This window comes from Falco punctatus, assembly GCF_963210335.1.
Source record: "Falco punctatus genome assembly, chromosome: 11".
Lineage (NCBI taxonomy): Eukaryota > Metazoa > Chordata > Aves > Falconiformes > Falconidae > Falco > Falco punctatus.
The window spans coordinates 34,925,536-34,951,920 of NC_137591.1; the positions used below are offsets into that span (position 1 = coordinate 34,925,536).

At 37.0% G+C, this 26,385-nt stretch overlaps 1 long non-coding RNA gene across 21 annotated transcripts in view; it reads right to left on the reverse strand.

The window, feature by feature from the left end:
• Positions 1 to 420: 420 nt before the first annotated feature.
• LOC308071412 overlaps positions 421 to 26,385 on the reverse strand; it is a 67,172-nt gene continuing 41,207 nt past the window's right edge. For 5 of the 21 annotated variants that reach the window (XR_013931165.1, XR_013931166.1, XR_013931173.1 and 2 more), the window contains 5 exons: positions 26,230 to 26,343; positions 2,208 to 4,888; positions 1,469 to 1,541; positions 1,317 to 1,388; positions 421 to 1,232 (listed from right to left, as the gene is read on the reverse strand). This is a non-coding gene — a long non-coding RNA (uncharacterized lncRNA). Of the gene's footprint in view, positions 1,233 to 1,316; positions 1,389 to 1,468; positions 1,542 to 2,207; positions 10,042 to 26,229; positions 26,344 to 26,385 lie in introns of all 21 variants that reach the window. The other 16 variants (XR_013931160.1, XR_013931169.1, XR_013931176.1 and 13 more) reach the window with 9 other exon arrangements.

Consider the following 26,385-nt stretch of genomic DNA (forward strand, 5'->3'; position numbering starts at 1 on the left):
CATGATTGAAACATATTTTTATCATTTAAGTAGACAGGTAGCACAAAGTTCAAAGCAACTACAGATGTATCCTCCCCTGATAGCTTTGATGCTTATATCCTGTTCAGTTGCTACAAGGTAGAACATGGATAAAACAAGCACAGTACACAAGATGACTGTTGTGTAACTGATATGCTAGGGACACTGTAAATAATCAGACTAAAATATTATTAATGGATGCCCCATTATAAGGAGGAACAAATGAATGCTGTGTGATTACCTAACCTTTGGAAGCAATTTCTACTGTAGAATATTGGAGTTGCACTAAGTCTGAAGGCTGAACTTACCTTGGATGACTGTATGATGTGAGAAATGTAGACTAGTCATTCTGTGTGTCTGACCAGGTTAATAAAGAGTTGTAAGGAAATAAGGACAAAGCTGTGAGCTTTATTTACACTTTTATTTTCTCATTACTACCAGCAATACTGAACTTTACACAGATATCCAAAGTTTACAGTAATTTTAAAATTTAACTACTGATTCATTATTATTTCTGGATATATATTTCTCTGTCATCTTTCAGATGCCTACAAAAAGGCAAATGTAATAGTATTTGTTGTCTACTATCATTTATTTAAACTGCTTGAAATCAGTTTGATGCAAAAGTATCTTTGATAAAACATTTTATCCATACCTCGGGCTCCCATTTGTCTTTGAGACAAGTATAGAAGAATTTTTTTTTAAAAGTATTCCACAGTGACTAGTTAAAATGAGTTTTAAATATTCTTTCCTCTTACACGCAGAGAACTTAGGAATGGATATACACAAAACGTCCTGTATTGTTATTTGTTTGCACATACATACTGAATAAGAATTTTATGGTCTCAATGATGCTGAACCCTGGGAGGACAATATTCCAGAAAAAGGCAGTGATACTTTTGTTTCTAAGCAGCTAAGTTAAACACCTACAAACAAGCAAGCAAAAAGTGAATATCCCCAACTATTTTTCTGACCACAAAAATGTAGCTTATAAGAAGTGTTTGCTTCTCACTACTGCTTTCAGAGCTGATGTTCCTCCCAACAGCAACTGTAAAATGTGGGGCCACAGTTGCATTCATTGTTCAGTGAGCTTGTCCACATAGTTAAACCCACCGACAGCAATGAATGTTGATTGTGACCTTTTTTTGTAAAGCTTGGCAGGGTGGGAGAGAAACATCATGTGGTGGTTAGGTTGCTATCTTCGGTGTTAAGGCCTGAAAGCATGAAGTAAGGAGGAGGATGGTTAGCTGGAGGGTACAATCAACGGTCGATGGTTTTCACTTTAATTCCAAACTCACCGACAGCGTTGAATGTTCACTGAAGCAACCACTACAACAGAACTCCATTGACTTGCCAGCATCCTCAAATGTCTGAAAGGAGGGGGGGAAAATCAAAATTCACACAAAGATTTTAATCACACATGTTGCAACTTCAGATATTTTTCTCTTACCGACACCACACCTTTCTCTGCCCATCCTATTTCAGTCTTTGTGCATGGAGCTGTCAGTTTTCCAAGCTTCTTTCTATGAAAAGAAAAGATTATTCAAGCTTTAACAATATAGGTTGGGTATCCCGGCACAAGTGGATTAATGTTGTCTGTTACTTCACAGAACTGAACTTCATAGCAAACTAAAACACAAGATCCTGTATACAAACAGTGTTGGCTAAGAGGTTTGTGAATCTGTGTTGCTAATTATAGATTGCCCAACTGAGTAAAATTTATTTTGGTGACATGGTTCAATTGGTTTTAAACTTGCTTAGGATTGATGAAAATGCATTTTCTTTTAAGAAGGCTTAATTTCTCAACAAATGTCTTGGAGACGGAAGGCCTTTCCCCCCCCATACAAATTCTCATATATGCAGAACCTGTTATAAAAACTTTCAGGAGGAAATAACGTGAATATATATATCAGGGCTTGATGACCTACATTTTTTTTTCATATATTTTTAGGTGGAAGCATGCTGTACATATCCAGAACTTGATCATCACATAGTAAAGTGCTTACTCAGAAATTTCCACAGTAGCACAACACTTTTCCTAATCTTTTCAGCTTTACAACTAGATTGTCCTCATTCTTAAGATAAATAAAAAATTGAAAAGAAAGTGTCAGGTTGCAATTTTCATCGTGGGGGGAAGGGGTTTTAGAGGCTGTATCAGAAAGCAAAACATAGTAACCTAGGAATTTTACCTTAATTGTATTTGTGAGAAGAATTCTCTTGCAAACGGTGGTCTTGCAGCTCAGCTGGTTTGAATTCTTTTTTGCTAGGTCCACTCCTAGCTTGCTGTGCTGAAATTATATGACTGATTCATTAGCTTCTATAAATTGTTGTTTACCTTGTCCTTTGGTAAGAGATGTCTTATATTCTCTCATCCATTTCTGATTATTTTAAAAATCTTTATAAATGTTGGGGTTTTTTTTGTTGAATTTGTTTGTACTTGTGCAAATGGAACCAGCACCAAAAGACTGCAGGTCACAAGTGTGCTGCCTGTATTTTTGTGAACAAACACCATGACAAGGACTTTGTCCTAGATGTTTCTTTCACCTAATTGCTCTGCATGTAGAGGTATCTATTACATCATTTAACTCAACCATATTTTCTATCAGATATATCTAAAGGACAGAGTTATTAATATAGCTTATTGGAGAACTAGGCAATAACAGAATCGACTAATTTTCTCCTTTAGATAGATGTTTTTTGTTTAGGAAGGCCACTGTGATTATTAATATATCTGAATTCTAACCAAATGTGGCAGTCCACACCTCCCCCCTCCCCTCCCACCCTGCCCCACCCCGACACAGCAGCATGTGATGTTTGCTGCCAGTACAGTAGTTCTGAAGACTGATTATTTTTTGTACTGGCTTTTCCACAGTTTAATTACATGGATGTTATGAAAGCAGTTCCTTACACCACCATGAATGATGAGAGAATAAGGCTCTCCAACTCAGTAGTCTTTTGTGCATCTGTTCAACATTGTTCTAGACAAATGAATAGAGTGTATGGTTTAGGGTTACTCATATTTAATGTCCTCCCTATTATAAGTTTTCTTTCTGTGTGCCACTTATTTCAGTATTTATTCCTGTGCTTTTATACCCTGCTTCCGTCTGTCACTTCATATTTCAATGTGGAGTCTTGCCTGGCTGATACCTGGCAGTTATGATGGGGTATAAGGGGAGGATAGGAGCTACGTAGAACTTGCAGCTAGGCAGATTGCATCTTAGAAGGAATTACTTTCACAGGTTATTATTATTATTCCTTCCCCACCCCCATAACCGAAAACCCTCAGCATTTCATTGGTTACCTTAGCCTCTGTTGAAACGGGCTGAGACTTGTAAGTACAAAAACACAAGAGTATTCCTGAGCTCTAGCCCTGATTCCTGATGTGTGCAGGTTATGCAGGGTAAAAATGCTTTCATCTTCTCTCATCTGGTTTTATTTTTTTTTTTAATCCCTTACTGGGCTTAGCTAGCCGTTACAAATGCCAGTTTTATTTTAAATTTCATTTCAGATCTGAAGGCTTATGTGAACATTCAGATTGGATGTATGTTTTTTTTTATTTAAGGTTAGTAGGTCATAAATAAACCAAAGCACTCTCCTTGCTATGAGCAATAGGGTCATGGTGTACATGAAATATCGCTTTTAAAAAAATTGGAACCTAACGTGAATTGACAGAGGTACATGAGGAAGTAGTTTATTGTGTTGTTGTAAAGGCCATAGGGATTTGGACTTCTAGAGCTGCCTGTTTTAGGAATAGATGAGATATCTTGCCTGATGACCTGTACTTAATTTAAGTGACTATCTTTGCCAGTCCTTCCAGAGGGCAACTGTGTGAAGTAGAGCATCTCATCTTCAGTCTTCAGTCCTTTTCCTCCTCTTGATGGTCTGACCTAAATTGAAGATACGGGTGTTGTGCTGCACAAACAGACAATTACTTCAATGCTATGTGAACTGCATCTTTGGTTCTAATTAGTTAGCCTTTCTATCTTGACCTTGGTATCTTCAATCAAAAGACTAACCTTAACCGTACTGGCTAGTACTTGCAACTGTTATACAGTACAGCCATGCTTAACAGCTGCCTTATGTAACACAACAATAAAAGCTTTCTCTCCCTACTCGGAACGGTGGCTGAAGCTGTGAGGTACTGCCCTGCCCTGCTTACTGCCCGACCTCTTCCTTTCTTCCTTCTCCCTCTCCCACAGAAATGCTCGATGAAATACAAGTGATACATATCAGACAGGTCTGGCTTGCAGGCTACTTGAAGCAGCTGGTTTAGTACTTTTAACAGTCTTGCTGCTTGTACAGCAGTCAGATTAGTTAGGAACGAATACTTAAGTGAATACACAGATCTTGGGTTTGGGGGTTTCTTATGATTTTAGAGAATTTCCCTAACGATGCATTAAAACAATTCAGATTGTGCACTAATTAAAACAGTATGTTAACATATTTATATGGTAGATACTCTGCATGGCTAACAATCTTTCTTCTTTTGCTGGCATTGAATTGTTACTGGAAGGTGGAGTTAAGACTTTTTGAAGGCAAATACTCATTTGTATGAAAGGAAGACAGCAGAACAATAGTGTTAATACTCATATTGCAGAGTTATCTCATGGATACAGTTGTTGGCTACTTCCATCTCCCACTTGCCCTCTCCCACAGTCTGTCACCAGGCTTCCAGTTATACACTTGGGGACAGGAAGAAATGCAATGTGTGAATGTATTTTTAATTGAGTTGCAAAAGTGAATTCCAGTGGCAGTATCTAAAAATGGCACTAACACACTTGGGATCAGATTCTCAGCTAGTGTAAACTGACACAGCTCCATTGACGTCAGTGGCATCTGCGTTTACACCAGCTGGCACGTGGATGTTTATCTGTAAAAAAAAAAGTTAAGTAGAATGATCAGTTATCAGTTCTTATCACCTTTTCTGTTTTTTTTTTTTTTTTGTATTTTGTGTTCCTCTTTTTTTATTAAACCTTTCTCAAATGACAATTTTTCATGTTGTATTGACATTTTACCTTCAATAAATTAGCAATAATACTAAATCTCAGTAAGTACTGACACTGCTGTGCTTCCACTAGAAGGAATTAAATCCAGCTGACTGTAGTTATTAGAGATTCAATTTATTCTTGGATGACTTTGAGTTATATGCTGAAAGTACAAATATACAGCTATCAAGAGGAAGTCCTTTTTCTGACAAAATGAAAAGGATTCATGGCAAGAACAGAATCAAATAACCTTTGTTGTAATCTAAGACTCTCAACGTATTCTACAAACAGTAAATGCAGTTGTTTCTGCAGTGTGTTGGAGTATAGCATTGGCTCCTAATTACTAATGCAGTAACTCTAAGGCCAATGTTTTTCAAGAAATCCAACTAAACGATCACAATGTTTTTATGTTGTATTCAACCTATGGAAACATCTTTGTAAACCTCTGTGGGGAAAAAAATGTTTTAGGGAATATTTCACCATTTACTGGAATACAGCCATCTCTAGGGAAAAGTAGCAGCTGCATAACATCTTGAAGCACTAGTGTATGCCAGCCTGAGACAGGAGGGAAAATTGTGATTGTCTTGTTTAAATTCTGCATTCTACAAGGCTGCTGTCTCGTACATTTTGGTATGAAGAAATCTGAAGTTATGCAGAATCATCCTGGTTCTTGCTCATGAAATAAGAGGTAGAAAATACCTTTGTAAGCCAGAAATCATTTTTTGAGATGAAATAACCACAAGACAGTTTCTTAAACTAAATCAAAACTTGTTTGACACGTGTAGCCATCACAGAACAATCTGTAGTTCATTGAGTCCAATCAGAGTTCTGTTGGAAACTAGGACATCTCCAAGTATGCTAGTTCATGTGTTTGTATCCTTTGACTATGTTTTTTAGTAAGTTTTCCGTCCAAAAATTGACTGTGCTGGTGAAAGTAAACCCTACAACAGAGGCTATGAGGTGGGATGTTGATTAGCCAAGCTGATTTAGGAACAGAACAAATGTGAGGAGCAGCAGTGATATTAGCTCAATCAAACATTTGATTGCACTTTCAGAAAAAAATTAATTGCAGAGTTCCAAACTATGCTTTGCCCATTAGAATTTTACCTGATTAATATTTTGTTAAATTTTGATATTAAAGACTCTTCCAAAACAAAATTTAATTTTAAAATACCAACGGCAATATTGGCTTTTTGTTTACTGCTTTAGACTTATGTACCTCAATCAATATAAATAGTTCCTCTTATTTAACAAATCATATATGCATTCATGTGTTCTAAATCGACTTCTATATCTGACCTATTAGGCCTGACTCCGCAATTTATTTCTTCACGTTGTTAGTCCTGTTTGAAATTGTAAGAGTTTTCCAACATAATAGGATTGTGGCACTGGACCTATAAGCTTTGCTTTTTATTTGAAGCCAAGAAATTGGTGAAAAAATTCTAATACTGCCTGCAGTTTCCCAGCCTTTTGGATGACAACTCTCCACTCTTTGTTACTGGAACACATTACTATTTATGGAAGATATGCACATATTTCAGTGTCCATAAATCATATGCAAACATCTGTTCTTTAGATCAGTAGATGGAGTATAGTAACTGCTTTTTACATTAATATCCATGAAGTAATGCTCATTACTGACATTATGCTTAAACTTTAATATTTTGTGAAATATTTCAGTAATTTAACTTTTCAGGCAATGTAAGTCAAAACAGTAGAAACTGCAAACACAGTCTGGCATAGTTTTGTGTGGCCTATACCCAGAAAATGTCAAATAGAAGTTGTACAATAGAGGGGGAAGTATTAAGAGCAACGTGATCAACTCGGCTAAAACACAAGAGGTTCTGTTAGCAATTCTCTGTACTCATTACTGCCTTTGAAGGGAATTTCTTACCCTCCCCTTTCCTGTGATAGCCTTAAACAGGCATCCTTTTCTTATTTCATGAATCTGGATTGTGTGTAGCAGCTGACATTTTTGTCTTAGTTCTATGATCTATTTCCCATGTGATCCTGCAGGCAAGATTCTAAGGCAAGTAACTGTGAAGCTGTGCTCAGAAAACATATGGTACGTGTGGAAACCAAGACCCTACAAGTTAAAATGTAAGATGTGGAAAAGACAACGTTGTATGATATGATGGGAGCTGGATGGAAAGGCAGAGGATAATTTTCTTGCTCTGTCTTCAATCTCTGTATTTTTGCATGAAATGTTTTCAGCTATAAAGAGAAGAATTTTCAGATGTATCCCGTTAGGCATTTATGTCAAATGTTTATTTGGCTGTCATGTGTACCAAGACTGTGGATTCATTATCTTTCAACATCTCCTTTGTATTTTGTATTTACTTTATGGGAATATAGACTTGATATTTGGAAGCTAGACTTACAAATGTCAGCATAGCAACAGAATTTTCATAGAATCAAAGTATGTATAAAGATGAGACTAAAAATATTTTGTATTTCTAGAAGTTGAGTCCTACTGTAGTCAAGTGTTAGAGACTAGATTGCGGTTCTTTATCTGCAGGAGATGGGCTGATTACTTTTAACTTGTCTACTATCCTCCTTGGTTCCAGGCAAAGCTAACTGCCTCGAATGAATGGGAATTCCCTATCTTCGGATTTCTGGAGTATTTCAGTACAGTTCATATGTTGTCTCTTGGGTTCTTCACAGTGACTATATAAAACACATATATTCAGGAAAACATGTTTGGGGGCTCTTTACAGTGTTTCGTTTAGTTTGTGCTTTTGATTTTTAATTATTTTTGGAAGTTACCAGAGAAGGTGCTGTTTGAGTGCAAATTAGTTTAGGGATTCTCCATGTGTCTGTATCTCACTGCCAGAGCAGAGTGCATTTGCAACTGGCTTTAATATCCCATCCCCCTCTTCTTTCTGAGTCACCATAAGAATGGACTGTGAGAATTACCAAATTCAAATAATTATGGTCCTGCTACACAAAGTTCCTTTTGATCAAGAGCAAGTCATTTGAATCCTAATGTTTAGTGGGTAATACAGCCTCATAAAAGTGTAGTGATGGCTGATATCTTATAGTGCTTTGAACATGTGAAGTGCTATGTAAACAATATAGGGTTATTGCACACAACTCAAGCTATTAGCATTTGAGGCACACCGCCCCAGGCCCTTAGAGGGGAAATTGTGTCTTCACTGGAAGAGACACCTTTCTGAATTCTGTCTGCTTTCAGATTAAGTATTAGGAGCTTTCTAGATAGCATGTAGATACGAAAAATATGATTCTTTTTCAAAGTACTGGATACTAATTAGAGGCAGACAACATTCAGTTAGAAATGTGATTCTGAAAATGCGTAAGGATGATAAATCATCACCTGTTTGCATTACTTCCTTCGCTGTTCTTGTATTTTGGCATTCTTGTATTTTTTTTTCTTTGTGAAATTTTTGCGTGTAAATCTGTTGCTAACATACTCAGTATTTTTCATGTTTAATTTGAAACAGATGAGAGGTTATGTTTCATCTTTGTTTCTGAAAATATTGCCATACTTTACAGAAGTTAGACCTCAAATACCATTCTGAGAGTATGCTGAACTCTCCATGGGTGTCTGGGTGTAAATGTTAGAGAAATCTTGCTCTTGAAGTGTTGGTACAAATTAAGAAAATAGTAGAAGGGCACTTGCTAAACAGCTGATGTCACATCTGCCTACTAGAGCTTGAAGGTACTGCTAAGCTAGGAACAAAGGACATAGGATTGATGGAATTGCCTGATTTTCTTCATTTTGACTCTCCATCACATTTTGTATGTTCTGATGAATAAAGGTTACTGCTTAGGACCCACAAGACACACCTATCTTGCAATCACTATAACATGCACTCTGGCATAGTAGAAAGGCTCACAGCATCTTCAGGGAGAAGAGGAAATTCCTTGAAATTTTTTAGTGCCAGTCATTGCTTCAGTTTAGAAACAAAACTAGGTTTTGGTCCACAGTTGGCCAAACATTCTTTTTGCCTTTTGGTGGTGTAATTTATTTTCAACAGCAGAGTCCATTCTAAAGAACTGTATTTTTCTGCTTGCTTGGGGTTTTTTGGTTTTCTTAGTGTCTTGAGCTAAGCTTTTAGGCATGTTAAATGATGTAAACAAGTTCTGGAGTTTAGTTAGCTATCTAGGAACAACCATTCAAAACAAATATGCTATTGACTCAACCCTACAAAGCTCTGAACACAGAGTAAGCTCAGACTTTGAAGGGACTGGGCACACAGTTTAAATATTTAGCATAGCAAACCCTCTTGCCGTACAATTACTTGTATCCAATGATTTAACAGCACAAATGCGAAGTATAATCCCATGTACTTGGGGAGCAAATGCCTAGTTTGTTTAGTCTTTTTTGTTTTTCTTTTTGTTTTTATAAAGACCAACACACACAAACTACTTATTTTCTGCCCTGGCAAAGGTATTTTTAAGTAATGCATATTCTTCTAAAGAAAAATAGCCCACAATAAATAGAAACAAGATTGCAGGAACTGTTTATAACCGTTATTATCTTTATTGTTGAAAAAAGGTGCACCCTTAATGTCTTTAATCTTCCTGTAGTTTTGTGACTTTCTCAACATCCTCCTCCTTGTTCCTGTTAGGCTCAGCTGCCTTTTCAAAAGCTCTTTGCGCTCCAGTGACCACTTTAAACTTTCTATTGACAAAATTAATCTGGACTCCTAATTTATTTTTCCAGCGGAAAGTGAGTGTGGGTTGAAAGTGGTCATTGGCCCAAAAAACGATGGTGAGAATAAAGATGATTTTATTGGGAAGTGGGAGTGATGTTTGGTCTCCTTTTCTCTGTCCTTCAGTCCCCCTCTGCTGATGATTTCTTATAACCCTCTTGCTTCCTCCTGCCTCCCAGAGTTCCAGGACACTGCAGTTCTTACTTCCCTTCCTGAGGTTTCCCTTTTGCAGCCCCACAGTGGTGATGTTTCCCTTCTTGCTGCCATCTGCTGCAGTACGGAAGGGTAGGCCAGGAAATAATGTTTGGGATCTTGACTGAAACAGGTTTATGAATACAAATTGTCTCAAATCTGTGGGAAGACTGGGAGATTGGCAATGGAGTAAATGAGTGAGTGGGAGGAGGGAAAGCATGTATAGTCAAATTAAGTGGGGATTATTAAACCATTCCTTCTGCTTCAAATACGCATATGTGTGTTTTAAAAATGCATGTAAACACACATGCAGATATAGTTCAATGTGATGGAAGAAAGAGAAATGTCTCTTTGGAGATTTGAGGGGATCAGATTTGTACATCTGTAACATCCAGAAGGCTCAAACGTAATCAAAACATTTTTCTATACTACCGGGTCTTTCTTTTCTGCAGTATTTAATACTTTTAAACACACAACTTGTAATGGATTAATAATTTTTGGAGTAAGTGGATGGCATTTTATGTAGTTAGCAGTTTCTCTAAAAATCTTTGGAGATATGTTGTTACCATCTCAGTAATGACTCCTAATCAACAAATCATAATCTGGACAATCGTAGGTGACATCAGCTCTTCTGTGAAGTTTTTTTTCTGCATCAATACCTCCTTGAGCTTATGAAACCTTTCTTGTTTAGGTACCCACTGATTTTCTTGCTAAGGGTAATCAGGGAGTTTGAGGCTCACATTAAAATTTCTGTGCTGCTTAAAGGTGTTTTGTCTGTATTTTTCTTTAGAAAAATCTGGGTGAAATTCCATTTGGTGGGAAGGCTCCATCACTTAAGTCCTATGGTAACTCTATACTCCAAACACCTAATACAGAGACATTATGCTGGCTTTTAGCGGATAGGGTGAATTTCATTCTTAGTGAATGTGACCCAGGTGCTAAAAAGCTATAGCTGAAAGTGCTAGGTTAAAAGCATAAGTCAGCTAGGTACATAAATATTACATGGCTATATCTTTAATGGGTTCCTGTCGTAGACTTGCTTTGTTTAAAGATTTCCATAACCCTGCTGATTTATTGTGTTATTTCTAGAAATATGCTGTTAGCAGGAAACTCAGTTGAAGCACTTTCAATCATGTTGGAGGATCATTATACTTTCACTTGAATAACTAATTAGTTGCAAGAAATTAACCACTGCTGTTTAGCACAAAAACACTTCCAAGACGGGCTTTCATTTTTGTTGTGGAAAATGACCTCAGGCACTTGAGGAGGTGGGCAGAAGGGAGAAATAATGATCCTGCTGTCTTTTAATACAACTCTTGTTTTCAATTCAACCTGATAACTAGCAGGCAGCATAGCTGTCTGAATAGGGCACTGCACTTGGACTTGGGCTAAATATGTTCTAATCTTGCCGGTCCCATGGATCTGATGGCTGACCTCATCCCATTTATTGTAACTGATTTAAGGTTCCAAATACTGTCCCTTAATGCTGTGGGACATGGAATATGACACTGAGGAAGAAATAAGGTAGTAAATGGGCTGGAAGTAAGAATATGATATGACCAAAGAAAGAATATAACCAGTCTGTTCATGTCTCTGGAAATTATTTTTATTTTTGTGAAATGCAGATCATGCTTAATTGGCATATGAAGGTCTAGTCTGAGTGTCTTGCGTAATAGCTCAGTATTATTATCATACACTGTTCACAGCACTGCTAATATAATGTAAGACACAGTGAAGTGAGGAAGAATAAAGGGCAGCCGAAATAATTAACAATTTGCCCCATTTCTCCTAGGGCAAAAACTTGAAGGAAATTTGAAGAGAAATGGTTTCTGAGGTCTAGATTCTTCTCTAATATACAGAATCCATTTAATGAGGCAGTAAGAGTGACAAATCCTGGTCACTTTTTTCCTCCAGAACTGTAATTTCACCTCTGCTATTTGAGAAATATACATATAAAATATATTTTAAATTATTAAATAAAAGTACATCTTATGACATATATATGAGTTGGTTGTCTCCTTTCAGTCTTCTCCCTCTATTGCAGAGGCAGTGAATTCCTCATGTATTTGGAGCAAAAGAGAAGTATCATCCAGTAATGTGAGGCCAAAGGGGAGGGGAAACCTACTGATATTTCTTGCTCTCCCCTTCCTTCTCTCTACCCACAATTGCAGGATTAAAAAGTCAAGTCTTCAATATGTGTATCTGAGATGTGCTGATATAAAACTGCTGGGAATTATTCAGTGTAAAAAGGGAGTGGGCTGCTGTAGTCATTACAAACTCCTCTTAAATATCAAAAATAAGGGTAACACTACCCCATTCCTGTAATACTTTTAACACTTTTCCCCCTCCTCTGTTCTTTGCCGTCTTGCCAGTGCTTACTCTCAAGCACCTATTATGGATACCTGAAGGTTGTGATCGGAATCTCATTCAGCTGTTTATGATTACATTGGATTACCTGCATAGTATAAATGTTTTCTGAAAATATTCAAATAATCCCAGTACTTACTGGATGTGGGTTTTCTTCCGTGTTGTTTTTGGGTTTGGTTTTTTTTTTTTGTTTTTTTTGGATAAATTTACACCTTATTTTACTGGCACATGAGAATACACGAGAGACGAAGGTCACATCTGACTTCCTTTGCAGGGGAGGTTTGCATATGAGTGTGCCAGGAAATCTAACCTCATGTAGATGAAAACAGCAACTCTGCCTTCTAGAAAGAGGACATGAGCACTGCCTTAACATCTTCAAACCCATGACAGCATTTTTCTTGGAGCTATGGGGCAGACAATTTCAGGTTGGGCATGCTGCCACTAAAACAAATTGGCACAAACATAGGCAGCCCAGAGCTTGTATGTGTGTGTACGTGTGTGTTTACACATGTGCAAGTCACTCTGCATCAGGGTAGCTCATTAGGAAAAAGGAAGGGAGAAGGACTTAATGAAACTTCTTTACTACTTTCTAGAGAATTACCTACCAGGCTTTTAAAAACAATATTACCCTGAAATGCATGCAGGGAATTTCAAAAGGACCAAGGGATTTTAAAGGATTCCTCCCCTTGACACTCAGGTGGAATTTCTGCTAGTAATTCCAGTGCTTTCTTTTGTGCATCCCTGACAAGTGCAATCTGAGTACAATATCACAGAAATGTGTTAAATGATGAATACTATGCAATAGCCTAAGGTTCTTTAGTTCTGGTGCCTGTCGCTCATCCAAACTATGTAGATACTCACACTTTGTAGTAACACAATTGAATAACAGATGACTTAATATAAAACCATTAACAAACATCCAAGTTATAGGCTGTTGACAGGTATCTCAATTTTCCTTTCCCCTTTAGAACATGTTCTCTGGTTTGCTCCCAGTACCTAATTTTGTTTTACTTGCTCTTTCATTTTGATCTGTAACTGTTCAATGAGCTTAAAGTGTCTTCAAAAAATAGGTGCTGACTTTGAGGGTGGTTTCAAACTTCAGTTTGGACTTCTGCCTGCAGTTCAGATTGGGTTCATTTGAGTTCGTACTCAGATCTAAATTTTGAAACTCTTTCATACTTGCATTCTTACAACACTTGCATACTCTTATTCATGCCACACCAAATACTGACTTGCTAATGTCCAGGCTTCAGCTGTCCTTATGCTGTGGAAAATATACAGTCCTTCATAGCCTTGCATAAAAGAAGTGGAAAATGTGTAGTTAAACCCCCCTAAATATACGTAGGCAGAAGAGAATGTAAGACTCCTTAAAGGAAAACCTTTGAAATACGACTAAAATAAATAGGCAACTATGTCTCCCTTGCATCTACGCTTCAATTATTGGGTGAAATCACAAAACACAAAGGCTGATCATGAAGGAATCAACAGCAGAATAGCCCTAGGACCTCTTCACCGAGAAAATGTGTCTATACAGACTGTTAAGCCAAGGCTCTGAGGGAGAGGCAGAGAAATATCATGTTAAGTGGATTGTAGGAAAAAGCATGTAACTATGTTCTATTTTATCCATTGGGAAACTCCTATGAATTAGCTGTCTGTAAATGTAGGTAATTTTCTATTTCGGTAACTGTGCATGCATGTAGCTGAAAAGACCAAATAAATGAGAAAGCTGGTTGGGTTGGTCATGCATTTGAAAATCCTTGCTTTGATTGAGCCTGTGTTGAGTAAACCAAATGTGACAGGAGTAGCTCCTAAAGTGTATTCCAGGTGATTTCAGACAAATGGAAAGAAAGTTGCACTGTGCAAATTGAAAAAAGATTCCAAATTCAAGAGAATACGCTTTCTTGCCTGGTATATCCAGTAAAATTTTACAATGCACATGGAATCAAAGTTTGTACATATCATCAACTGATTCCATTTCGACATTCAGCAACAAGACATGGTTGCCTTTCTCAAATGGTCAGCAGTTTTTCATACAGAGCAGGGTGGTGATGAATTGGAGTTTCTGTAGTTCAGAACTCCTTATGTGTAGCGAATGAGTATAAATTCACTGTCTTTATAATTACAAAGACTCATTGGAGTTTCACAATTTTAAGTGAAATAAGGATGGTTTTATTAGTCAGAAAAAGCTGTACTTTGCAAATTATATCATGTATCATGAAAATTAAGAATTAGTTCTTGCATTATGGCTTCTTTGAGCCTAACATGTTTAACTTACATTAGATGTTTGTCAGAGATGCATAGAAGCTGAATGATGGAAAGGGTCTGCTTTCTCTTAGATTTGACGTTTGTCCCGGGATTTTTTCCCCCGCTGTCTTTAAATAAATAAATAAATGTAGTCTTGGGGTTTAGGACCTACTCTTTCTCATTCTTTCTTGTGTTGTTTTGAACCTTTGTGTAGTATTATTATAAATTATTTAATCAGCGTCTTTGAAAAGCATCTACCAGGCTGCCAGATTCCTGATGTAGAGAAACTAGATGGTGCCAGCAATCAGTCACTCTGTGCTAAATATTGCTGCTGGCTCCAATTCCTGTCTCTCAGAATCTGTAGAAGTTAATCTTCTGTTCTTTGGTGGAGAGATGGCAGGATTTAAAAACACCATCTGAAGTTGCTGTTACATAACAAATGTCTTGTCATCCTGCATGGTCAAGGAGTTAAACTGGTCCCTGGTCTCAAATACTAGCAAGGTCCTATTTTGTTTCCTTTTGATACCTTATATGACACGGAATGCTTTTATGCTCAGCTACTGTGGTATTTGTCATTCAGTTCTTCACTTGCCAAGACTTAAGTTCAGTGAATTTAGAAATTCTTCTGTTTTAAACAAAGTGTTTTGCTGCCAATCAAGTCTAAGCATCAACATTAGACTGCCTTGCACATGCACAGAATGACAACCAGCAGAGCACCTATAATGCAGTTCAACTGCCCCTAGCTTTCACCACCCAGATGATGTCTGTACATTGTTGGCATACTGAAAATTAAAATGGTGTAATATGACAACTAAGCTCAGAAAAATAATACTGAAGCTAATGTGCAAACAAATCCTTTTACAATTGTAAATACATCTTTTATTTCTGGTTTTTATAGATTCCAGGGACCTTCTCAAAAATACAGGCGGCCATTTGGTTGTATGAGAAAAAATAGAATGGATTTTCCAATCACACTTACAGTATGCAAATAGGTTTTAGTAGGCATTTAAAATAATCATTACAAAATTAGCCTAGTGTAAACCTGATCAAGCTGCATTGTTTTGTTTAAATGTGTTCCACAGCTGGCTTAGGTGCTTAACTAGTGCATAGTACCTAAATTCAAAATCTGAATCCTCAAAACACCCTCCTCAGTGCTTGTCTCACTACAGAGGTGCCCAAAGCCTCTGGCCACCAAAATACATGCCAGATGACTTCTGTGTTGCAGAGGCCAGGCTGGTGCTGAGCACCCCTCTGCAGAAGTGCCCTGCTGGCCTCACTTCAGTGAGTCTCACGCAGCCGGCTGAAGGAGCATGTGCCTTTGCCTTCCCCTGCGCTGCCCAATCCTGAGCACAGACGGTACAGCAAAACCCAAAGATCAGGGAAGTCGGTGTCTCAGTTACCAAGGAGTAGCTAAGTGTATTCTCTACTGCCAACTGAACATTTACCTGCTCTTTGCAAATTGTGAAAGCTTATTGAGGAGGCATTTGCGGGCATATCTCTGTCAGACTATGCAGCTGTAGGTAGCGGGGAGAATTGGGTTCAGAATCCCATTGGTAAAGCTGGAATTTGAATCCACATCTTCCATGCCATGGGTGGGCAAGGTATTCCTTGTGGGAGGCAGTAACAGTCCCTCCTGCTTTTTCAATTGGGAGAAGAGTGTTTTCAGGGCCAAACTCCAGGAAAGAGTTCCTGGTCATATCGCTGTAATGGCAGCAACGTTAAATCTGAAGTTTCAAGGCTGCAGTTCTAGGCCTATGAATCTTGCTATTCCTCCATCTAATTTAGAAGCACTCTCTTCAACTTGCAGACTTCTAAGAGTCCTTTTATGTATGCAGTTCTTTAAGCACTATATATATAGCTGCCTAGATATAAATCTCTATGGATATTTTGGGTAGAGATGTTTGGAAGATAACTGCAACATTTATTATTTCTGTAACTTCAGTCCTTTGGTTCCTCTAACCTATTTTCAGGCCTTCCCCACCCCTCTGCCTGCAATTAGAAAAAGGATATAATGATTGTAGGGGTTTGGTTGACTTTTCTTGTCCTTAATCAGGTGGCTAATATATTCTTTGCTGGGTGTTCCGCTTTATTATTAAGCCTAACTTGATATCGCTCCTTCTGCTGAAGTGACAGCTCCTGGGTGATACGTGACATGGCAAAGCCAAGAAATCTGTGATTTCTCCAGCTGGATAGCTCTCCAGGAAGAGGTTTAACAGGTAAACCAGAGCCACAAAGTCTGCCTTCATTATCAATTATTATATTAGCTTCAGCTGTTAATTCTAGGCATCTAATGTATGAACCCATTATTTAAAGCACATGACTTTGATAGGTTAAAATGCTAACGTATGCATTTGAGGGTCTGAGCAGGACTTTCAGAATGCAAATTAGCTTTTATCTAACCCACACTGAAAGTAAACCTGAGAACATAAAAGAAAATAATCCTATGTATCATACTACGAAGTTTATTTTTCTTTATAACTCTGCCAGCAAGTAGTTGGATGGCCCAAATGAAAACAAGGAGGTTTATTATATCTTATGAGCAATTTTTTGGAGTTAAAATGATGGGAAATAGCTCTGAATAATATTTCTTGTGTTAAGATTATTAACACAGAGAATTACTAGTGGGGTTAACCTGTAACTTTCAAGGCAGTTTTCCTCCTGTGTTTAAAAACAAAGTTTGAGAACCTTTATTTTGATAATGTTATGATCCGCCTTCAACGTATGGGAGTCTTAAGCCTCAATCATAGGCAAAGTTGAACCTGAAAAAGTGCTATACAGCTTTCTTGCCCCAGGTATGCCAACTAGAGCCTGTCTTAAAGGAGGATTTTCCTTTTCAGATGGGGATTTTCTAGGGAGAGATTTTTCCTTTTTAATTGACTTTGGGGGGAGTTAACCGTGTGTTTTGAGTTTCCTTATCCATGTTCACCTGCTTATGTTGTTAGTCTGCTTTATTACTGAAACTTTATGGTGATATTTTTTGTGTACTGTTCAGAAGATCAGGTAACTGAAAATAATCTAGTTCCTCCTTCCTCAGATGCCTTTAGGGATACTTGCAAAAACTAATTGTAAAAATGTGCTATAGTATGAGTCTTGCTGACTTTCATTTAATTTTTTTGTTGTTGTTAATCTGAGACGATGAGGGAGAACAAATGTTGCTTATGTAAAATGAGACTGAGAGTCCAGAAACATGGAAAACATGTCCATTCTTGTGAGAGGTGTGGTGTGCAAGAGCTTATGATGAGGTGCAGCTGAAGAGCTGTTATGACTAAGATGGATGCTGCTTAATACAGGTCGGGTAGAACTACTGTTTCAAATTGTATTTTTTCCCTTCACCTTCCCTGCTTTTTCTCCTGCCACTGCAGCATTGTCCTACATTTTCCCCTTCATGGAAAGGGAAATTCCCTTTGGGGGGGAATACTAGCTGACAGCAGAAGCGTGCTTCCAGCTGGACGCCAACAAAAAAACCCAGAAATATGTTGCAAAAATGCACTGTGAGAAGGAAAAAAGGGAAAGAATCACCTTGGGAGCTATCCTGTTGTGAACTGTGGCAATGTAGATTGCATCACAAGGGGTTATGCGTCTGTGGCTTATGACGAGTTGGTAATTATAAACTGGAGGCAATTCAGTGCACCGTTTATGTAATTTCTTGTTAAACTCTTCACAGATATTCACTTGAGATGTGATTCTGTTTAGGTTTGGCTTTTTCATCATACTGTATTCACGTTATTTCCTGCTTCTCTTACATTGGAAAAGAATGCTTGTCCTAGATCAGGTAATAGAGGCATTTTTTTCAGGAGCAGAATGCAAGAACAGGTGCTTCTATGTGACAAGTATTCTTGGGGTTGGTTTTGGTTTCTTTCCTCCTGAAGTATGGGTCTCCATACTTCTTTCAAATCAGACATAGGTACTTAGATATTTAACAATGAAAGGTGATTATGTTTTAACTGCCAGATACATGATTAAAAATGTGTGTCAAAATTTACAGCTTCAAAGAAAGGTCTCAATGAGCTCAGCAAAATAGTTCATAGATTATGCTAATCTCATTTTCACTCTAGAGAGTATATATGGCAAATTGTCTGATTATAAAACTAATTATTAAACTGATATGGAAATTCTCTCTACTGTAGTAGCTTAAATTTTATTTTAATTTGTTTGATTTTTATATCATTAAATTTACAATAGTTTTTAAAAATCATAGGTACGGTAGCCCTGCTGCAAGTTTCTCTACAACTGTACACATCTGAGTGATGATAAGCAATGAAAAACTCAAGAGTGGACAGTTTTTATTTCATTGTCCCCTTCAGTCCCATTACATACTCTGAATACACATGCTTGCTACTTGACTATGCAAGAAATTATTAAATATGTATAACTGGATTTTTGAATATACAAATTGGGTATTACAGACAGTTGTGCTACCCTTGCATGCAAGCTGAAAAATGGAAGAAGGCAAAGAATTTATTTAGAGAAAACAGGCAAATATATCTGAAATACTTAAAACAAATGAACACATAGAAATATGTCATCAGGAAATTCAAAATTTGGTCACTGTGAACATTACTAAATGTAAGCAGATCTGAATAAAGGGTGGTCTTTGAGTCACTAGCATAATAAACTTTTTTGAAGGTAAAGAGTGAAATATTATTTTACAACATCAAATATTTTTATCTGTTTGTTGAACCTCCCAGAGCAAAAACTTTCTAGGTAGTTGAGAAGCAAACCAAAACATTTTTGCAATTTTTTGTAAAGTTTTGTTTCCTTCAGCACTCTATAAATAACATATGCTTGAAAATTTACTGACGTAAGCATTTAATTTTCTGTCTTTCTATACAAGTATTGAAGAATGCATGTATTGAAAAAGTAGTATACCCATTTCACTTTGATACACCCTAAAGTGAATAATAAATGACATTTTTCTTGGATTTAAAATGGAAGAGGGTATGAAAATAAGTATATAAAAATATATCTAATTATCAATATTCCTGACAATCACGGAAACATATAGTCTAACTCGTGATTTTTTAAGAAGGGTTACAGAATGTACAGATCATTCTCACTTGGTTTTGGTTTTCCCTCTCAGTCTTCTCACTATTCTGTCATAATAGTGAATTTCTATTGATGAAGCCCACAGGGACACATCACTAAATTTAAAAATGGGCCTGATTTCCCAGTTCAGAGCAGGGATAGAGGGGAAGGTATTCTAGTGTTTCTCTAGTAAGCTCTTTCATTTTATACCCAAAACACAAATTGCAGCCAGGTAGCAGTCAAGCATGAATTAAGTCTTTATCATGTAATAGCACATCTTTTCAAGATCTACTGCGCCCCAAGATGCAAGCCCTATGTAGATCTCCAGTTCTTAAGCAATCAAACTAGTATCTTTTAATAGACAGCTCTGGAGGTTTGTTATATTCAGTTATAAACAGTGAGTTGCTCCAGGGTTAGCTTTGGGCTAAACAGTATGTCTTCAGGGTAGGTTTTCAAAAAGGCCTAATGTTACTTTACTTTGCTCTCAGTAAAGTTAAATGGGAATTTTTATGCTGACTTTTCAAGTTGAATTTAGGAAATTCAGCTTCTGTGCAAAGAGGATTTTCAGATCAAAGGGTCAGAACAAACCATCAGTACTTGGAATGAATCCAGTCTAGGCTGACTGCACCAACTTCTGAAGAGCCTTTGAGGCAGTTCTAGTGAATGACATTGGTTTAAAAGAAACTAAATATTAGTAAGGATTGATGAATGTGATCAGATTAAAACGATGCAAAACCTAAAAGTATCTTCAAAGGATCATCCATGGCTAGATTCAGTGATCATTAAGTCATTTAACACACCATTATGTTGTGGTCTAGACTAAATTGAGAGCATTTACCAAGAGTTACCATGGGGTTGTATCTGATATACCACAACTATTTCTTTTTACACAGGGAGATCATAAGTCATGAAGAACAGTTGAATGCTATAGCTGAAATGTAGGTGCTCTTCCACTTTAGTCACTGACTGATAATGTAAGCCTATATGTAGAGTTATTATTAAACAAGTGTTTAAATTTTTGCCTTGGATTATTACTGATGTGTCAGCAGGGGCTGCTATCTCCATTCTTGGTGATATTTAAAAATTGATGGGAGAAGGCATTCAGCACAGGGTAATGCCAGGTTTTGCTCTGCTTTGAGCAGGACATTGGACTAGGTGAGGTCCTCACTTATTTCAGGAGTGTGTCTGATTTCAGTTATTCTGAGTATATATCAATGTGGCTTGATGGAACTGCTCCAGAGGCACTTCTGTTGATAAAGATATTTTGGATAGCTCAAGATTTTAAAGATCTACTTCTACACATTTTCATCAGTTGCTTGAGAAGAACTTGTATATCCAAAGTATGCTCTGAGCTTTCTCGTCTAAAGGTCAGGAATAATACATACCTCTCTCTTACTACTGACACTATAGAGAAAAAAATACATTTGGGATCTACTTATGTGTGCATAACTTTCTCCAGTGCCTATAGTGTGGTGGGAATTTTGTTGTACTTTAACTGTGAGAAGGGGTGAGTGAATAGCTGAGGGGAGTTTTGTTTGCTTTCATAATCTGCTATCCAGTGCCAAATCAGTGTAGCTTTGGATGACATTTAAAATGGGGTGCAGGGGGGAAATAAAAGACATTACATTGGAGGGGAAAATGAAAAGACATGAAGAAGTTAGGTCACTCTTAAAAAATACTCTTCTCATTTGGGAATAAAAGTAACAGAATTTCAACATTTCAAAGGAAAATTGCAGGCTAATTTTTTTTCTCTTCCTTCCTGTCCAGTGGAAACAAAAGTTTAGTTGAACTGTTGAATACGTTCAGTTGCCCTAGATAGTCTTGGCAAGTTTAGAACATGGTCAAAAAACTTGATGGATTCCTGTTATTTTGCTCTTCTGATTTGAGACTATGCTTTTAATAAGCAAAAATCTCTATGGCATTAGAAAAAAGAAGTAAATACAGAATAAAGTTAGCTGACTGCAACTTCATGTGATTTTTTTCTACTTCTTACGAATACTTTGAAATGCTAACTTGAGGGTCTGAGTGTTCATATTGATGAACTACACATGTTATATTGCAGAGAACTGGAAATCATGAAATCTTGAAAATTTTTCGTTAGATAAAAAAATACTTTAAGTAGAGCTGGCTGTTTGAGGACAGTAAACAGTAGACCAGCTTGAGAGGGAGCAGACACCCCCCACCCATTCCCCTGCCCAAAGCAGTTTTGTGATCTTGAAACAACTTGCTTTGTGTTTCTGAGATGAAAAGTTTTTGAACACAGGGCAAAAATCCAGATTCATTAACTAACTTTGTTATTGACTACATATGACCAGTACAATTTTGTTAGAATAATTTAAAAAACTAAAGGTCTTGGATTTTGTTACACAATAGTTTGGAAATTTGAGTCTATTCTCTTTTAAGATGCTGTCAAAGTGCAATTGTACCTTTATCAATATTTGTTGTTCTAAGTAACTGTACATATGTACAGGTCAATAAATACCTGCTTCTGGAAAAGTGTTTCAGTACATCCTGGAATATTTTACTGAAAGTGGAAACAAAAATTACCTAATATTTAAAAAACAAACCCAAAATCCCAACAGATTTAGCTTAGAAGTTAAAGTGCATTATTTCTATTGGATTCCCTAATGATATCCTATGTTTTCATTTAAAATTCTCCAGGAATGTTTTATCTAGGTCTGTACTGTTTGTACCTCTAAAAATTTCAGTGGTGTAAACAGGAGCACTGGCCGTGATGAATGAAGTATTGCAGCTATCTAAGAAATTTCAGTGCAGTCTAAAGATAGACTTGTCTCTTGTATCTATTCTTTGGCAGAGAAAGAGGGTGATTGATGAGAAGTACAGTATATGAAAGAACAGTTAAAACACAGACACAGTGACATTATAATACAGTGTCTTATCGGGTGATGTGGTGTTTTGACTACATGGCTGCAGCAGGTCTATAATTTAAATGCCATTAATGGCACAAAAAGCAATACCATGGAGATGGGAATACTGTGTAAAATCTCTGGCTCTGTACTTCCAATGCAGATAAAACAGCCCTTTGAACCTGTGGTGCCAAATGTTGTCCAAAGTTACCATTCTTCAATGAGGAAAGCAGTTTTTGTTTTTGAGGCGTTTTATTTCTTCCCCTCCTAGCACAGACAGACATTTTCTGTTTAGATTGCTTGGCTTGTGTCACTACAAAGATCCCAAGCAAAGGGAGGCTGGTTGTATTTTGCTTAACTCATCCCATTCACACTTCAGTACAGAATTCGCTATTGTGAATAGTCATGACTATGTTTTCTTTGTGCTCAAGGGCTTTTGAATATGCTTCTTTATACTGTTGCTAAAGTAGCACGCAGAATGAATTTCACCAGAAGCTACTGGTGTACCAGTAACAGAGTTACACATAGTCCTGTGACTGCATCCGGGTTATAATATCTCATTTGTTTCCACCCGGCTGTTGTAATGTTCTCTGCCTTTTAGACTTCTGGTCCTTTCCCTTGCTGTCTCTTTATTTTTTTTTTTAAATTCACTTTTTAAATTATAACTGACTAGGTTTATGTACTGAACTTAACTGTGGGTAAGCGCATATTTCTGTACTCTCACAGAAGCCAAACATTCAGTACACCTTGGTGTAGTGTGTGCTTGCAATTGTTTGCCAAATTGGAGTGAGTCTTTCCAGAAACAGTTCCTGATCTTTGAGAACCTAGCAAAATGTGTATAATGTGTTAATTGTGAAGCTCTTTTTAAGCACACGTTTCAAAAGAGGGGAAGAAATGCTGTGTAAGTCAAACTTGTTCAAAGTGCTCTGCCATTTCTAGCAAGAGACTCTCGTAATAATTCCATTATTTCTTTATACTGAATATAAATAAATTATATTAATATAATTTATAAATATATATAAATTATATATAAATAAATGCAAATAAAAGAATGTGGCCTTTGTAAATTGCACTTAGGCTTTTTTTTTTTTTTCTTTAAACTGGTTCACTGTATATAAGGCTGGTACTCTACCAGGTATGTGCTAGCTGTTTCCAGTTTTGGCTAAGTGGATGGACTCTTCTCAAAATCGTCATGCAGTGCTAGCAAAGTGTAAATCCAACTTCTATTCTTTGAAGAAATCAAAACTAAATAGTAATAGTTGCTAACGGGATAGGTAGGGGGTTTCAGAAAATTTGTCTCTCTTTATAAATACAGGCCTCACATTCTAAGTGTGGTAAATGAGTGCATGTATGTATGCCTTTTCTCATGTGAAAATGAATCATACCTAAAATTCAATGTGTATTTCTCTGCTAGAAAATATGACATGGATCTACTTTGTACTGAAGGTAAAGAGAAATAAAGCAAAATAAAGCTACTGCATTAATTTAGAAACTTTGGATCTTAGAAGGTATTTATTGAGAATTACCTTTATCTGGTATCCCTCATGTAGCTACCTCTTTGAAGCAGAATCTTTCAAATCTGTGATCATCAAAATGGCTTTCTACTGAATCTGTGCATTCACATAAAATTCAGGTTCTTCCAAAACCTAGTACTAGAATGTGCAAAAAGAAATCTTATCACTGCTTTGATCAGATTCCTTCCAAAACCAGAACAGTCAAAATGTAAAAAGGTACATTGGCCAAGTGAAAGCAATTGTCTGTATTTTATTCCCTTCTGAGTACTAGTGAAGAAAGATTTCACTCAAACCACCGTGTATGGCTACTACAGTTGGTACGTTTTAGTTTTGGCAGTGGCAGAGGGGCTTCTTCAAATAACTCTTTAGTGTCTTTAAACAAAGCTTCTTTGTTGGGAAGTCCAGGAATTTTAACTAGAAAATATGCTTATAAGTTATAAATTTTGTAAGGTTATGTTTTATCAACTTCTAACAGAAAGTGCAACAGGTATAACCTTGGAGTATGCTGGGGTACTGCACTACTAGCTTCTCTCGTAGAGATCATTGTTTTCTTATTACTTGGAAATGTCACGAGTAAAACATCAAAATTCTGGTTCTTAGGGTACAATTACTGAGAAAGGCTTCCCTTTATTTCCTCTTCTTATATTTGTTGTTAATTTCTTTTCTCACTGCCTTGCCGATGTACTAATACTTTATTCTTGTCAGTCTTTTGATAGTGCAGCAGAAATCATGGAAACAAAACTGAGATTTCTTGTATTCTACAGTTCCTACTTTTTTGGTTTTGTTTTTTTGTTCCTTGCTATCTCAGAGGAATCATTACTTATGAAATCTTTTGGCTTAGTGTGACTATGCTTTCTCACGATGGTTAGTCACAGTGTTTAAAACAACCTATTGTGTACCCACTACTGGAAATAAAAAACAGTAGTTCGAATAACTATAGAGGCCTCTGACTTTGTGCTGAACTTGCCCACTTCAGTGTTTTGCAGACAGACTTGTGTGTGTGTCTGCGCACACAGCTCATGGTTTATCGCATAATATTTACACATATGTGCAACCTAAAAGTGTGAGTTTTGGGTAACAACTTCCATTTCTGTTGTCTTTCCATGTGCAATAAGAATGGCAGGAGAGGCCTTTACTGTAAATGTAGAACTATCTTAAGTCAGTTGCTGAAAATCCTGTTGAATGGGACTGTCTATTTTCAAAATTCTTACAGTTTTGTTTGTCACTTTTGAAAAATGATGATTTCTTTCTTAGCATCCTCATTACAAAAGCTTGGCTTGGCAAGCTAGGAATTCTTTCCACTTGTTGTTGAAACCCATAGAAAACCAGAATTTACCTAAAGCTTAATCACCTAAGGACGGAATCTCCTTCAAGTTAGTGGAAGTGTCTGTAAGAATAGTAAGAATCAGGAAAAGCTTAGGGGTATTGTCACAGCTGCTCACAAAACAAATTGCTAATACCTGTGATGGATCACAGACTTTGAAAGAAAAGACCAGTGTTTTAATGTTATAGCCATAATCTTCAGGTCTTGAAGTTGCAACATGTTCTAGTAGGTAATTTAAGCAAAATGCTAGAAAAATTTGCAGTGTATTTGCATCACCTTCCCCCACTTGGCCTAAATGTCTTCATAATGCTCAGAGGGACTGGGCATAAGTACCAGATGATTTTTTTAAGAACAGGAGAATCCTTTGAAATTAAAAATATTTTAAAAGAATATTTCAGAAATGGTCATATGTTTGCCCATATTAAGTTATTAATAGATTTGAAACTATCAACTTGAATAGCACAGAAGCAGTATTCTGATTTCGTTATCAGCATAACTTGTGCCCTCAGGATCAGAAAACATATACTTCATGGAGATGGGCTTCTACTGATCTCTTAACTGTAGTATTATTAAAGATACCGCTTCAAAGACTCTGAATGGAAGAAGGAGTTATGGTTTTTAAAGTAATGTTGCATCTAATCTTTTTCTGTACTCTGAAAACTATTGTAACAGCATAATCAGCAGAAAAATTAATCAGTTGCTGAAAGAAGTGGAAAAATATGTAGAAAGAAACCAGAAAGTTCAAGGATTAACTAGCAATTTGATTAAGAGCATTTGGAGATGCTAGGACAGTGTGCATGTACTTCACACAGAATATTCAGGTAGTATTTGAGTAGTATGTAGTGCCTATAGTGGGCATCCATGAAGCCAGATGAGCAGTAACATAATATTTAGTGAGCCACAGTCCAGAGATTTGCTGGCACAGAACAGAAAAAACAGTGAAGGTGTGGATGTGCATGGGGGTGGAAAAAAGCTGGAGCAGGCATGGCAGCTGTTACGGTAAGAAGCTAATCTCACCTGGCTTGATTTACCTAGCATGGATCAAGGTTGCAAGTGGTCATTTCCCTGCTGTACAATAGTGTGACTGAAGAGAAGTCAGTAATTTTTCTTGCACTTGTTGCCACTACGCCTCTGTGAGGAATAACATGAAAGCAAAGCACAACTTGAGAGATG